Source organism: Callorhinchus milii, unplaced genomic scaffold (genome assembly GCF_018977255.1).
Source record: "Callorhinchus milii isolate IMCB2004 unplaced genomic scaffold, IMCB_Cmil_1.0 Scaffold3, whole genome shotgun sequence".
NCBI lineage: Eukaryota > Metazoa > Chordata > Chondrichthyes > Chimaeriformes > Callorhinchidae > Callorhinchus > Callorhinchus milii.
In genome coordinates, this window is record NW_024704744.1 from 43,309,966 (window position 1) to 43,327,283 (window position 17,318).

The 17,318-nt window shown below is 42.0% G+C and overlaps 1 protein-coding gene across 1 annotated transcript in view; it reads left to right on the forward strand.

Moving 5' to 3' along the window:
• ankrd6b (ankyrin repeat domain 6b) overlaps positions 1-17,318 on the forward strand; it is a 57,278-nt gene that overhangs the window by 509 nt on the left and 39,451 nt on the right. Inside the window, exon 2 of the mRNA XM_042333106.1 lies at positions 14,828-14,968. The gene's annotated coding sequence lies outside the window, so the exon portion shown is untranslated. The remainder of the gene's footprint in view (positions 1-14,827; positions 14,969-17,318) is intronic.

The following is a 17,318-nucleotide window of genomic DNA, read 5'->3' on the forward strand; positions in this document are numbered from 1 at the left end:
GCTCTTTGCTGCAAGTCTCTCGGTGCACACAGTTTTCATTTCTTTTAAAATATTCTCTCAGTTTGTAACATTAAGCGTCGCAGCAGATCATGGTACACACGTATAGAGCACGCTTCCTCACCAGAAGGCAGCCCTATTCTTCAATTTACATTTTTCACAGTAGTGAATTTCTTCTTCCCCTCTATTGTTAGAATCATCCTTTAACTTTTGATATACCACCTGCCTTTCACGCTGGGAGAACATCTCAAAGCGCTTCTCAAGATATACTATGCAATAGTGTTTTGACTGTGTATTTTGTTGGTTTAATCCTTGAGCAGTATGTATAAGAGAAGAGCTGCACTTTGTTGTTGAGGGAAGTGGGGGAAGGGGATCTGGGTACCAACATACAAACGGGCCATCTCCCTCCTGCCAGCAGCTGCTGAATGGGACTGTGGAGAGGCCTGTGACCCCGGATGGCCTTCCCATTGAGATAATCTGAAAGAGCCAGAAGGTAAGCACGTGGAGTGGAGCTCAGCCACTACTATGATAGTAATGGAGAGCTCACAATTAAGGCTGTGGCCAGTTACGCTTTGCTCCAGTATCTGTACACACATTACAGGCTTTGAGCAAGCCGTTTGTAATGTTTCCTTGAGTGAAATGTGACTGAGCAGAAGTAATTCTTTGCAGAAACCTTAAAGAGATTGAGTTTCTTTAAATAGTTAAACATTTGTCTCACTTTACCTCATTACCAATAGATGTCCCAAGTACGTCAAACATCGTCATGATTTTTACACCAGCAACTCACTTGATAATTCAATGGATGCAATCCTGAGTCTTGCTGAGGTGCAGTTTTGAGATACTCATAAAAGGATTTAAAAATAGTGAATCTTGCCAGTGACTGGATTTGTCTCAGGATAATCCTCTGGAACTTTGCCCGGACACCCAGCTCCTGCAGGGTCCAAGAATGTCCTTTGGTCACAGTCTGACTTCACGAAAATTGGAATGGATTGGCATCAGAGTTGTTGACTTAAGACACAACCGGGTACAGGACAGAGACAAGTACGTCAACTTCCACGTGTATGCGGTGACACCCAACTCTACCTCTCTGCCTCCACCCTTGACTCCAGGATCACTGCTGTGCTGACAGAATGTCTGTCAGACATCAAGTCCTGGATGAGAGCAAACTTTCTACAGTTGAATGTCAACAAGACTGAGGCTCTCCTGATTGGCTCCCGTCAGCGCCTCCACACCTCAGGCGCTGACAGCATCACCATCCATGGTTGCCCACTCCACCTTGCTAAGCCAGTCTGGAACCTTGGGGTTTTGTTTGACCCCCAACTATCCTGTCTACCCCACATCTGCGCCATGACCCGCTCTGCCTTCATCCACCACTGCAACGTCACCCGGCTCCGACTGTCTCACAACGCAGGCCACCGAAACCCTCATACACGCATTCATTACATCAAGGCTCAACTATGCAAACTCATTGCTTGTTGGCCTCCCCATCTCCTCCCTCCACAGGCTGCAGATCATCCAGAACTCTGCAGCCCGTGTCCTCTCCCACACTAGGCTCCGTGACCCTATAACCCCCATCCTTGCCCAACTCCACTGGCTTCCCATCACACACAGGACACAGTGCAAGATCCTGATCCTCACCTTCAAAGCCCTCCGCTGTCTTGCTCCCCCCTACCACTCTTTTCGCTCCCTCCGCTCAGCGGGCTCCGGCCTGCTTCATGTCCCCCGCCTTGCTTGCCCCACTATTGGCGGGCGGGCCTTCCGCCACTCTGCCCCCACCCTCTGGAACTCCATCCCGCAGTCCCTCCCTCTCACTCACCACCTTCAAGACCCACCTCAAGACCCTCCTCTTCGATTGTGCTTTCGATCTCTCTGCTTCCCCCCCAGCCCTCCCCTACCCCAACCCCTAGCTCGGGTCCGTAACTCTGTCTGTCCAGCGCCTTGGGATGTCTTCCCGACATGAAAGTTGCTATACAAATGTAATTTTGTTGTTCGTCGATTGTACTGAAGGGACATGACTGAAAGCTTGAATTGGTGCAGTCTGGATAAAAGAGTTTAAAAGGTGATAACTGAAATCACTTAATAACAGAAAACTGGCCATGTGTGACTCACCAACCTTTTACATCAGGAGGATGTCTCAAAGCGCTTTAAAAGGGTGAGGGAGAAACTTAGGAACAGAGTACCAGAGAACGAGGACAGAGTGCCTGAGAGTCTGTCTGGCAATGGTTAGGTCGATCGGGCGGCAGATATGAAGCAGGCAACTGTTTGCTGCTCGGAGGAACAGCAGGGAAGCTGAGATGCAGGAGGTTGTAGGAGTTGGGCGAGGCAGTGGAGAGGGATTAATGTCGCAACCTCACATGATTGATGACAAAGCCTGACCCCCCCCCACCATTAGACTTGCCAGCCAGAGACTTCCTGGGACACTGGTTTAACTCTGATTTTTTAACTGGCGGGGTGATCCACTTCACCGTCAGTCATGTCGTGCAGTTGCGGGGGGGGGGGGGGCTGGTCGGGGGGCAAACCTGATGCCAATTGTTTTATCATTGAATGTCATAAGATGTGTAACAAAGGAAGGATTCTGTGCCATCTGATTCAGCCTCAGATAATTTGTCTGTTGGCAACTGTTGGCGACTGATAATACACGTTGTGTTGCAAATTTACATTAAGCTGCACAAGCATTTTTGGCCTCTGGGAGGGCAACCTGTCATTTCTGGTAGTTAGTGTAATCTACTGGCAATTTCAACATAATTAGTTGTTGGGGAATCACTATTAATGACCAACATACTGAATGAAACTATAAAATGTATACGGTGATGGGTTCATCCGGTCACTTCGCTCTACAAACCCAGGTAATATCTGTATAGATCTGGCATTGACCAGCTCCACCAACCACGTCAATAAATTCAACAAAGTACCAGCTGATTTAATTCCAAATAGTCTTTTGTTTGTATCTTGAAAGCAATAAAAATAGGGCATTCATTTCATGGTGTGCACATGTTGGCTGCTGTGTTCATCCACAAAACACATTCAGTCACTACATTTTACAGTATATCACATGAAGCACTTTAGGATGCCCTCCTGATATGAGGTATTATTATTAATAATTAATTTATCATGTCGTCAAGACATTTCAAAGCGCTTCACAGGATATATTGTAAAGCAGAATGGCTGTATGTTGTGAAACATTGCTGTGTGTAAATTGGTTGCCATGTTCACCTGCAAAATACAGTCACTCCACTTTATAGTATATCCTGAGAAGCACTTTGAGGTGTCCTCACGATTATGTCAAATCTAAAAAAAAATTATTATTACCCAGAACTATTTTACCATCTCACTTAGAGATCACAAAGATATTGGAAATGGGAGGAGAGTGGAGGGGGAGTTTTATTTTGGTGTCACGGCCGATACTGAGTTGAGGTTGGGAGAAGCCAAGCAGGAGCTTTACTTTTATCTTGCATTGATGTGTGCTTTACAGAATATACAAGTGCTCAATGAGGCCACTAGTAGGTGCCAAAAGCAGAAAATTGGAAGGTAGTAATAATAATCCTTGCATTTGATATAGCACCTTATCACATCGTTTAGATGTCTCCGACCGTCCCTTACCCCAGAAGCAGCCAAAACACTTGTTCCCTCGTTTGTCACCTCACGACTCGACTTTTAAAATGCTCTCCTTGCTTCAGAGAATATACTGCAAAGTGAATTGACTGTATACTTTGTCGGCAAAATGTTCTATTATTGACATTCTTCACTCTGGGGTGCAAAAATTTTTATTTTAAAAATCTCAGAGAATTAAGGAAAAATCGAACAACTGCATCTCTGTCAATGCATTCATTGTAAACTCAAGTCTCGAGGTAGGGATTGAGCCAACCAGACAGTTAGTAATTTTATTGGAGAAGTGCAGATTGAAATGCTGTTGGAAGTGTTCAAATGATTTATTTATAAATGTTACCAAGTGAAAGTTTTTGTTGGGCTGAAACTTCCTCTTTGCACATTGGGTAAACCGAGACGTGTGGAATGCAGTAGGTTTAACCTCCAGCGTTTGTGTCCTGTGCCAGAAACGTGGGATGAACATCATCCTTGGCTGCAGCATGTGAAACTTGGAAATATATTTTATTAGTGAGTCTTCTACAAACAGATTTTACAAACAAAACGTGGCACACAGAATTTTGGAGGGAATATGTATGTAATCTGAGTTTCTAAAATGAGGTTTGGCAATTGGATTGTCAATAATTTGTCAAACTGAATAGCTGATACTGCTCAGTTTTAACAAGATCTCAGCAGTGCCACTCAAACTACAAGAACATAAGAACTCCTAGACGAAAGAAGACTGAGGTCCATCCAGTTCGCTTTCCATCATCTTGGCAGTTGCATGCACATGTCATGTCCCAAACTATATACTGTATCCTGAGATATTATGACCTAAAGAAATCTATCTGATTCCACCATCTCCCTAGGGAGCTTATTCCATACATTTACTACTTGCTCACTGAAATAGTGTTTCCGCAGATTTGTTCTGAACTTATCCTCCTTCATTCGCAGGCCATGTCCTCTGGTTTTACTGTTATGGACAAGATAAGACAGCTTATCACGGGCTACATTATCCAGTCCTTTTAGAAAATAGCATTTTGTTCTGTTGCAGTTCTTAAATAGCAATTATTGGATTAAATACAGCTGAGCTTCACATAAGGTATTTGACTGGAAGGAACTTTATAAAGAAGAAATAATCAGGATTAAAAAAGGAATGTGTACTCCCTGTCTTGTAAAGATGCAATGAAGGGGTTGAAGTTGGAGCTTACAGTGTGGTGTGTCTGGCCAGGGTTCAGAGATTCTATAACATGCTTGTAAGCAAAAAGTATAAAACAAAATATATTTAAAAATTTACATAGCGCTCTTCACGCGGGATAGTTTGTGGATTCCTGTAGCTCAGTGGTTAGAGCACTCGCTTTGCAAGCGAGAGACCTGAGTTCAATTCCAGACAGGGCGAAACCTTGGGCAAGTTTCCTTACTCCATGCGCCTAATAATAATCCCTCCAAAACCAAAAACAATAATAAATTGGTCATTTTTAATCTACGACTGCTGTGCGCAATTGGCTGCCGCGTTCGCCCACAAATATACAGTCAATTCACTTTACAGTGTGTTCTGTGAAGCGCTTTGGGACGTCCCCCAATGTGAAAAGCGCTATATCAAATGCAAGGATTATTATTATTATTATAGCATCTCGGAGCACTGAAAAAGCATCGTCTGGTGGAACAAATGTTGCCAGGGGGGATTTATATAGAAGGATAAGGCGTAAAAACTGGCCATCAATCCCAGCTAGTTCGTGCCAGATTATAACATTTGGGTTCAGTTGTTCAATCTAGAAGAAAGGATCTGGATTTATATTGTAGAATGTAAGAAATAAAAGTGCCCTGTGTGATTAGATACAGAATAATTTAAAGACTCATTGAAAACTCTTCGCAATTATCTGCTGCTATACAATAATCTAGGTTGTTTGGAAATGTTCCCATTGCTTAACCACATGAGTATCACGTGAACATTTATACCCTGGAAACCCTACACTGGAAACACTGTGTCTCCCTTTGTCACAGATAAACTGGAGAAGCTCTGCTTTGTTTAACTGAAGTAAAACCGCAGAGGTATAACCAGTAAATGCATTTGATTTTTTTTAAAAAAGCCTTTGATAGGTAGGCAAGTTTCCATGGCAAAAAAGAAACAAGTTAGCATTAATAATAATAATCCTTGCATTTTAAGCAGTTTTAATTTTTTTGTCGATTTAAGTCACACCTTGTTTATTATATCCACTAATACCTTGGGAACTTGTGGTGCAACACAAAATAAAGGACATTAAGTATCGTTTATTATTTATCCTCTATTTCCATGTGTAATAGCCCTGTGTTCTTCACATATACAGTATGTGGAGTCCTGTAGCTCAGTGGTTAGAGCACTCGCTTTGCAAGCGAGAGACCTGAGTTCAATTCCAGGCAGGGCGAAACCTTGGGCAAGTTTCCTTACTCCACACGCCTAATAATAATCCCTCCAAAAAACCAAAAACATTAATAAATTGATCATTTTCAATATATGACTGTTTGTGGGACATTGCTGTGCGCAATTGGCTGCCGCGTTCGCCCACAAATATACAGTCAATTCACTTTACAGTGTGTTCTGTGAAGCGCTTTGGGACGTCCTCCCGACGTGAAAAGCACTATATCAAATGCAAGGATTATTATTATTATTATTACCATAACCCCATTATTCCAGCTGCCTTTGATACCGTTGATCACTCGATCCTCCTCCACCGCCTCTCCTCTCATCTCAACCTTTCTGTCCTTGAATGGCTCAGATCTTACCTCGCACACTATCTCCACTTCCTCTCAGCAAATGGTTTCTCTTCTAGTTCCCGCACCGTCTCGTGAGGCATTCCTCAGGATTCTGTCCTTGGTCCCCTCCTCTTCAATATCTATATGCTCCCTCTTGATAACATCATTCACAGACGTGGGGTCAACTTCCAACTCTACCCCCACTCTTGACTCCAGGGCCACTGCTGTCCTGACAGAATGTCTGTCAGACGTCAAGTCCTGGATGAGAGCTAACTTTCTTCAATTGAATGTCAACAAGACTGAGGCTCTCTTGATTGGCTCCTGTCAACGCCTCCACACCTCAGGCACTGACAGCATTACCATCCATGGTTTCACACTCCACATTGCTAAGCCAGTCCAGAACCTTGGGGTCTTGTTTGACCCTCAACTATCCTTTTTACCCCACATCTGCGCCATGACCCGCTCTGCCTTCCCCCACCTCCACAACATCACCCGGCTCCGCCATTGTCTCACGCCGCAGGCCTCCAAAACCCTCATACACGCATTCATAACATCCTGGCTTGACTATGCAAACTCCCTGCTTGTCGGCCTCGCCAACACGTCCCTCCATAGGCTGCAGATCATGCAGATCTCTGCAGCCCCTGTGCTCTCCCGCACTAGGCTCCGTGACCCTATCAGCCTCATCCTCGCCCGACTCCACTGGCTTCCCATCACACAGAAGATCAGTTCGAGATCCTGGTACTCACCTTGAAAGTCCTCCATGGCCTTGCTCCTCCCTACCTCTGCGACCTCCTAACCCCCTCTCAACCCGCCCGCTTCATCTGCTCAGTGGGCTCTGTCCTGCTTCACGTGCCCCGCCTCGCCCCACCCCACCATTGGATGGTGGGCCTTCACTAATGCCCCTCTACGTCAACCAGTAAGAGGCGTGTAACAGTGGCCCAGGATTGCTGACTTCTCAGATTCCCCTCTGTAACCACAGCTAGTCTGTGCCTGGTGTAAGCAACACCCCCACCCAACCCCCATTACACTGATATTGACTACAATTGACAGTAATCGCTGCTGAAGCAATTTACTAAATGGAAAGGCTTGTTTTTTTTCTAGCAGAGGTAGTGAATCAAAATTACAAACCTGTGTCATACCTGTGCCTTGACTTCTACTATTCCTTGTGCATTTGGTTGCTGCCAGTAGGCTACTTCCTTTTCTGATGGCGTGCAGTTCCACAGTCTCCAGTGTCTTAACCAATTATCCATTTTTCATGTGCGAGTGTAGCTAGTGAGTGTTGGCAGGCTAGTCAACCATGCAGAGCATCACAGCCAAAACCGATCCTGTTCTCATTCAATGTCTGCACATGTGCACTTTCCAGCAGTGGTCATTGGATAACATTCAGCAGAATTAACCCTCATTGATCTTTCTGCCCTCCCAGCTTAGGAGAAATAGCGTCAAAACACTTTAGAGAAGAATGGGGATTTCTCCTGAAGACCTGCTAATATTCCTCTCTCATCCAAAAAAAACCTTCAAAATAAAGTAGTCATTCACTTTATTGATGGAGCAGATCAGCTACCTCTATATATAGCAACAATCACCAGATTTTTACAATAATTGTGTGCAGGTTTGAGATGCTTCAACATGATAAGGTGTCCTATCAAATAGTATTTTATATAAAACGGCAGCTTATCTCAAGTCACCCATGATCTACTATATTTGGGCAGTAGAATAGGAGCAGCGTGAGAGGCATATATTAAAATGCGTTCTTAAACAATAAGGAGGAGAAAACAAATGTGAAGCATTGAATTTAATTGCTTTGTGTACAGATAAACACCAGAATTCATTAAACTGTCTGGACTCAAAACTATGCAAAAATGGGCCAGTGGGAGAGAAAGCTTGCCTATTCCTTTGGCATCTTTGCATGTCATGAGCAATTAAATGAATGGAAAGCGTGACTTGGCACTGTGCTTAAGAGTCTGGCTCTAATGATTTCACCAGCACATGCTAACTGTGTTTGACAGTTTCTAGCGCAAACCGTTCTTTCCCATTTTTCCCACCCAAAGAGAAGGGTGACCTATTAGAGTGTGGGATGTTTTGGAACCCATTCAGCAGTGACCGAGACAAGGTCAGTGTCCAGAAGGCCTGGCATTACTACTACGTTGTTTGGTCAGCAACTGCAACAACAAACAACAAATTTACATTTTCTGGAACTTCATCTTGGAGTGCCTTTGCCTCACCCTCTCTCTTGCCTCCTTCAAGGCCCGTCTCAAGACCATCCATCTTCTTTGACCGTACCTTACGTTACCACCCCCCCCCCCCCACCCCCGGCCATCCACTTCTCTTGATTCCAACCCCCAGCTCAGGTGCAACTTCTTGACTGTCCAGCACCTTGAGACGTCCTTGCGATGTGAAAGGGTAGTCATTCATACAAATTGTTGTTGTTTCTCACTGAGAGAAAGTCCCAAGGCGTTGGACTGGCCAGGGTTTGCATCTGAGAATCAAACAGGAACGACATCAGTTACAGTGCTAAAAGATACTGCCTATCCTCAAAAGTGGCCTTTCTTATTCAACGTAGTTAGATGGAGAGGTGACCCTGAACATTGGTTGATGGGCCATGTAACAATTATGGTATTTGGCCCTTCATTTCTCATGATCATCAATCTCTGAAGGTGAAAGGTATTAATAATAATAATTCTTGCATTAATGCAGTATCTTTCATTGAAGCATTCACTGAAAAGCACCAACAACTTGCATTTATATAGCGCCCTTCATGCAGGGTAGCGTCTTGGAGTACTTAACAGTGGATAAGCTTGACCTGAACCAAAATAAGGGAGTGGAGGTGACCGTAAACTCGGTCAAAGAGGAAACTGATCAGGTGTGATCTAAAAATGGGGAAGGAAGGGGCAAGGCGGAGGGATTGAGGGAGAGAGTTCTAGAGTTTGGGGGAGTAGCGGCTGGAATGGAGGGTCAAGGAATATGTAGGAGGCTGGAGCCAGCCGAGTGGAGGCAGCGGGTAGTGGAGTTGGGAGTAAGCAGGTCGGAGAAGTAGGGGGGTGCCAGGGTGTGAAAGGATTTGTAGACGAGTGTGAGGATCTTGAAGTCAATCCATTCTGTGATAGAGATCCAGTGAAGCCTTGAAAGGACTGGTGTGATGGGGTACAGAGTTTAGAGTGGGTGAGTATATGGGTGGCGGAGATTTTAATTAGTTGGATTTTGTGGATAGCGGATAGAAAGGCATTGGAATAAAAGTGACGAAATTATGGACGAGGGTTTCGGCTGTGTTGGATGTGAGATACTTTCCGAGATGGGCATTGACACAAGCGAGGAAAGGGCCCAGACAATAAAGTTACAATAATTTGCATTGTATTCAGTCCCATACATTTTGTCAAATAAAAGTGTGTTACTTTGGTTGGTAAGGATATTTGGGAAAATGGGATAAAAAACTGACCGTGATTTAATAAGATGGTGAAATAGGCTCGATGGGCTGAATGGCTTCTTGTATCTAAACATTTTTTCTATACACTAAAGCAATCTTTCCAATTAAACCTAGCATATAGTACTTGTGAGAAATCACAACCTTTCATCTTATCCTGTGTCAAAAATAAAAGTACTGTATATTTTCCTGCAGGTTTTCAGTAAGGCTATTGCATGAACTTTTTAAACTGGGACTGAGTATAACATTGCAGCTTGGTATTTCAAATATTGATTAAACTTAGAAATAACATTTCACCATAAAAAAGCACAATGCATGCATTGAAGTGATTTGCCGTAATGGGTGGCTGGAAAATGAAGGAAAGGGGTTAAATGAGAACCAGCTACAACAACATGTATAAAATATCAACAGTCATAGTTTATGAGTCCACGCTTGTAGGTTGACTGAAACATGTTAATTAAATTATTTGACATTTCTGCACTAAAGTTACCTCTTTTGTCTCTAAATTTTGCTGAGATTTAATGTAGAGAAGTTGATCTTCTACTCTCAATACTAACATTTTCAGATTTCAAGCCTTTATGAAGAAAATGTTTGTTCAACTTTTTCTCATTGGCATGATAGCACATTTAATGTCATGCCTATAATGTCAAAATGTCTCCAAGCTTCACAAGCAATTACTGTCAATTATATTTGACTTGTACAGTTTGTAAGCAAACACCACAGTCAATTTGCTCACAGCAAATGCCCCACAAACAACCATGAAGTGAACAACCAATTTATCTGACCACAAAATATACAGGATATACTGTGAAGCGCTTTGAGAAGTCTTGAAGATATGATTAGCCGCTATATCAAATTCGAGGATTATTATTATTATCTGGTCAATTATTTTCCTGATGTGAAAGGTGCTGTTATAAATGTAAAATTGTTTTTGAGAAACTGCCTTTTTTAAAAAAAGTTAGTTGAGAGATCTTTGACCTCCTTTTTTAAGGATAGACAGATTGTACTTACAATGGTGTTGAAGATTACAAACGTTGCAAAGGATTGCTTTATTACCGCCTTCAGAAACGTCTTTTGCCCAGGTTTTCAAGACTACTCCTTTCATTACTCTTCCTCTTAAAGAGAAGGAATATTAAAAGGTATGGGAGAAAGCATGAGAATGGGAGTAGATTGGCGCTTGTGGAGAAAAATGCCAGTGGGATAAAAATGGCAAAACAAAATGGTAATTACATAGGGTTTTATGACATTTTATAATAATAATGTGTTATAGTGCTGGGAGTAATGGACTGTAAAATTTTTTCCTACAGCAGAGAGCTTCACAAACTGCTTTTTTGTCAGCTGGGTGTCTTGACACATGAGAAACCCATCTCCATGCTTAAGAATATCCAAAACAAGCTGAGATTTCCATGCATCCCACCTACACATGGAAATCCCAGAGATAGATTGTTGGGATGGAATACCCACACTCTCCCTGGAGGGATACATCCTGCTTACCTAAGCCTGGAAAGTATTAAGCGCAGGTTGTCAAGAGCTAAGGCTTGGGAACTCCAGAATGTGTCAGACAGTGCTATCAATGGCAAGCTATGTTGTTCAGCTGGTTACCAGCTAAAACAGCATAACTTGCCACTGATAGCACTATCTGGCAAGCTTTCCTGATGCTTGTCCAGCTATGGCTATGCTATGGAGGATGTGAATAAAAGCACATGAGCATGAGGATGAGGAGAGGCTCTTATTGACTTGGAGTCAGAGCTGCATTGATGCTCTGGTACGCTTGGACCCTTTCAGTCTTATTATTGGTGAATGCCAGGTGGAAATGACGAGAGAAAATCATTTTGTTTTATTCTTCCTTTTCATATAAAGTGACCCGTAAAACAACAATTGTATGTATTATTGTAATGATGGTTTTAAGTTTTAGACTTTGTTTGTATTTAGAGGATGGAGCTAGACCTCGACTATGTGCTAATTCGGGAAAGAAGCTCAGAGAGTGCAGCTGGCATTTCACTGTTCTGTGAGTGTACAGTTGGGTGATATGTTTATCATGGACGACTGGGCCTCATGCTGTGCTCATATTGTATATTTAGTTGCTGCGATAATGGCTCTGGGACTCTACCCTGCGTGAAGGCCGCTATATAAATATAAGTTGTTGTTCTCTATCCTCCCGATAAAAATTATAATGGTTTGGGGAAATCTGGATCAGCACCCTCAGAGTACAAACCCCTGCCTCTAGCTTCACTCAAAGCTCTCAGTTTATCCATTGGACAGCCCGACAACTATGTTGTTTAAACATTATTAAAGAGCTAATCGTGCAACCAAACTCTTTAATAATGTGTGAAAACAAATAGTATGGACAGAAAGCTGCAATTGAGCCATGCTTACTCTAGCCCTCGTTCAAAGCGAATGTAACAGGACGTATAAATTGTGCTTCTCACTCCACAATATTGAAATGTAGTTGTAGGAGAGAAGTAACTTGGCTCTGTGAATATAAAGACAGGGTTTATAGGCTCCTGTTGCAGATCCTAATTGCTGTATACAGCCATTGGTTCATGATGTGGCCTTTACATAAATGCCTTCTATACAGTGACATATTAGCTTAGGAAAAACATTTTTTTATATAAAAGAAATGACTGCCATGTGTGAATATGGGTTTGTGGGCCATGTGGCATTGATATGTGGCTGGACTATTCATTGGCATAATACAACTACCCATTCATGTGGCGGCATTTTTAGTGCAGACGTATCTTGTTTCAGTTGGAAAACAAAACCTGTAGCTTTGCCTGTCACCCTAATACCAGCTGACATTTTTAAACTGAAAGTACATTGGTGATACATTGGCTGTTTGTGGGACGTTACTGTGTGCAAATTGACCTACAAAATACGGAGTCGTTACAGTGTATCCTGTTAAGCACTTTAAGATGCCCTCCTGTCGTGAAAGGCGCTGTATCAAAATGAAGTTTTTATTTTATACGCAAATTATACTGTACCTCCTTTTCTCTTCTGGACTCTCTGGTTTGGTTATATTTTTGTGCCTCAGCGCGTGCTAGTGTATTTCATGCTGCTCATGGACAAACTTGGCAATTTCAAAGCACCTTTTACAGTGAAATACGCAAAGCTAATTTTTGCAGTCAGTAGTATTGCCTGCTTATAAGTAATATGTCAGCTTCAATCAGTTGGTAGCACTTTTGCTCTTGAGTCAGAAGATTGTGGATTAAAGCCTCATGTGGGGAAGTGAACTCATACTCTAGGCTCGAGGTTCCCAAATCTTTTTTTGCTGTGCTCCCTTTCGGAAATTCATGTCCCACGCTTACCCTCCCCCTCTTTTTAAGATACATTATTTTTGCATAGGACAAAAGGATTTTATTTTCTAGGCTAATATAAGATATTTCTTAAGACAGAAGGCAATGTAAGTAGCACAGTGCCACTACTTTACTACTGAATAAATATAGTGCATTTCATACAGATCTCCCTGGCCTACATTTTTCGCAACACACATATATTTACCATGAAAGGCAGGTGATATTTAATAATNAAAAAGATAATATAATAAAAATACACTTACCTTCTGCTCTGACTCTCTTCCAATCATTGCTCTCCAAGCGAAGAGGTACTAACATAAATAATAATAATAATTCTTACATTTGATATAGCGCTCCATCATGTGTTCAAGACATCTCAAAGCGCTTCACAGAATACACTGCAAAGTGTAGTGACTGGTAGTTCTGAGGGTGAAATACACCCTTGCCCTTTGAAAAGAGAAGGGTGTTTCTCCTGGTATCTTAGCCATAAAGTGAATAACCCCTATTTCTTGGTCATTTGTAGGACCTTGCACAAAATTAGTTGCCACATTTGCCAACAAAATGCACAGTCACTGCACTTTACAGTAAAATTCTGTGAAAAGGCTTTGACGCTCAGCTGTGATGCGCTCTACGGTCAAGTGAGCTGGTGACACTCACTGCCAATGCTCACACATGAACAGTGGCCACTTGGGCGAGGTGCTGGAGGGCAACTAGGGCTGGTAGAAACACACCCAGCAAGAGGAGGTCAAACCAGGAGCAGGGAGGGAGGTGTGAAAAAATAGAAAATACAATTGGATCCACTAAAGTTAAACACAATGAAGGATTGGGCTTCCCATTACAGAAAGAATGTGAAACCAATCAAAACAGGGCAGTGTCGATTCACTAGGATGTTGACAAGGGTGAGGGGTCTCAGTTATAAAAAGAGACCAGAAGTTGAGGTTTTTTTCCTCGAGCTGAGAAGATTAAGCCGCAACCTGATAGAGGTCTTTGCTAATTCTCCAGCTGCCCTGCCTAACATCAGCTAACTCAGCGCAGGCAGCATTTGAACTCATAACCTTCTGCTCATGTTTTTTACCCTTTAGGGCAGTGGTAGCCAACCCCTGGCCCGCTGGGCTGTCAAGAAGTGGCATGTTCTTACGGTATAAATCAAGAAATATTCAATCAAGAACATTTATTTTGTCGGCCAACCGAATAAATTGTCTTAACAAAAAGATTGACCACCACTGCTTTAGGCCATTGTTACAACAGAGGAAACTGCAGTGATTAAAGTACATGTGGAAGCCCATCGACCTGCTTAAGTGTATGATTGAGCCATCTTATGCAGTCTGAGCAATTATACTGTACTTAAATATCTTTGTGTTTTGACATTAGCTAAATAGCATTAGCAGAGGCTGGGGAGCGGAATCTGAATAAAAAACAACCTAGTTTTAATGTGCTTTGCTGTAACATGGGTTCACTTTCTCTCTCAGATGCTGATTTACATGCTGTAAATTTCTGTTTTGATTTCCAGCATTCACAGTTTTCCTAGTTGCTTCTACAAAAACAAAGATTGTTTTTGGAACCACTGCAGAGATTTTGTGAAGTGAATTTATGGACATGTGCTCACTTGGCTTTTGTTTACCTTTCACTGAATATATATATGTACATGTTTTTGGAAGCAATGATTAATTAAATGCCAAATAATCCCCTTCCTGCTTAATAATTATACAGGCTGCAAAAAGCAGGTTAATGTTGTTAATGTTGCTGTCCTTTGATGAGGTACTTTATTCAAGTTATCTGAATATTTACTTTCATTTTGCTTCAGGGAATTTTCTGAATGATCATTTGTTGACTGGGGCAAGGAGTGAATGTGAGTGGCATCATCATTGATCCAGAAGAGCGTCCCATAAACAAAGCGCCTCTTCACTTTCCATTGTGCAGCTGGTTATGGGAATACAGTTCAAAGGTAAGCAATGGGGACAGCTGGTGATTCTGGGCTTCTGCATATAATACACCCCAGGTCTGAAGGGGCTCATTTATGCCAGCTCAAACAGCAATGCTGCCTTCACTACTTCAAGTTATTCCCAAGGCTGTTTGTACTGTTACTCATAATAGAAGGAGCGTGATATAATAATAAGCCTTGCATTTGATAAAGCACCTTATCACGTCTTCTAGATGTCTCAAAGGGCTTCACAGAATATACTGTAAAGTGAATTGACTGTATGTTTTGTCCTACAAACAGATGTGGATTAAGTGACCACATTATTATTTTTTGTCGAAGCATATTCATCAGTTAGGTCAGAAAGTGCAGGATTGTTGAGCTGATTTAATCATTTAAAATATAAATTTTAAATATATATATAGTGATATTGCTGTAAATTCAAGTGCATTAGCCTTTTGTGAAAACTGGACTCTGCAGTTATTGCTGCAGATTTATAGTGTCTGTTAGAATTGGATTGGTTTCAGGAGGGTTGAATGTGCACTTAATGCATTTTTTAACATTTAAAAAAAAGAAATTGAATCACAGTATTGTAATTCTAGTTTTCAGTGTGGTGACCAAGGTGGAGATTTTGTCACCTGTGTTTGTGATGCTGTGGACATAATGATGGAATGTGGCCCAATATCATCAGCTTTGAGAGTCCATTTTAACAACACCTCAGCATGTCATTGAGTCACATGTACGGTATCATGTTCTCTCCAATGCTAGGCTACTTCACAGAAATAACAGCTTCTCAGAGTTATGTGGAGATCACAGGCAGCAGCAAGTGTTTCTTTTTAAAACTGCTTAATACCAGGTATTGGTTTCCATTCAAGAGTGACCTGCAGTGGTTTCTGCAGTGAAGCTATCACTTGTCTAAGAACGTATAAACTTACAGCTAGCACCCAATGCATTGTAGTAAAACTTTTATTTCCAACTCTCCTGTACCTCCCAATATTTATATTGGAACAAGATTGCAGTAGAATATAGAGGGGCACGAGCCCTGGTGGCCGGGTGGTTGTGGCATCAGAAGGAATTTGTTTTCTCCGCAATCTGGAGAGTTTCAGCACCCACTCCTCCCCCTTCCCTGCCACAAGTATTGCCTGTTTAAAAATAAAATTTGTACTTAGATTCTGGTTCAGATCATTTCAACCTGGGGGAGAAGAAAATGATAAGATGCTTCTCTGTACCTCACCTAAACACACCATGGTGCATGATGGGCTATATGATATTCCAAGGAGAGCGATGCTTCCATTGTTTATGTTGGATTTTGGATAATAATAATAATAAAATAATAATCCTTGCATTTGATATACCGCTTTTCACGTCTGGAGGACATCCCAAAGCGTTTCACAGGGTACATTGTAAGTGCAGTGATTGTGTATTTTGTAGGCTATGCAGACTGTGTAATTTCTACTCTGACTTTAGACACTGGATAATTTGTACCCAGTGGCTAAATTCAGAGTGAATCCTAATGCATCTTAGACAACCATCATGCACATTTGAATACAGTACCAGTAATGAAAGGGCAGAAGTGAGCTGAAGCTTCATTCCAACCTACCCAAAAGAGGTCCACAGTAAGCAAACAGTCACCTTCAGGTACTTTAATGCCTTAATCTGTATTTGCATTTCTAAACCTCTTTGTAAACAATTTAAAACAGATCCAGTCATATAAAGGTTAATAAAGAGTTTATTTGAGAGAAAACAAAGTATTGTAATCCTTTAGGCTTGCCACTCTAATGGAGAATATATTAGGTGGGAACAAAATAAAATCAAAGAAGAAATACTAAAGCAGTTCTGTGAGCAAGGGTATGGGTTTCACTTCTGCACACAGTTCACACAGTAAATTCCCAATTTTATTGGGGTAAAGCATCCTGGCCAAATGTTGATCATCTCTTAGCTGGTTATAGGATTGGCAGAAGCCTTGGACGAGGTTATCTCTGTGTCCTGCTTTCTGAGGATTAGGTAAGATGCTGTGGAGTCCTGTAGCATAGTGGTTAGAGCATTCGCTTTGCAAGCGAGAGACCTGAGTTCAATTCCAGGCACAGGGTGAAACCTTGGGCAAGTTTCCTTACTCCACACGCCTAATAATAATCCCTCCAAAAACCCAAAACAATAGTAAATTGGTCATTTTCAATCTACGACTGTTTGTGGGACATTGCTGTGTGCAATTGGCTGCCGCGTTCGCCCACAGATATACAGTCAATTCACTTTACAGTGTGTTCTGTGAAGCGCTTCAGGACGTCCTCCCGACGTGAAAAGCGCTATATCAAATGCAAGGATTATTATTATATTATTGTGTGGCCATGATTGAGAAGGACAGAGGCGTGAGGAAAAG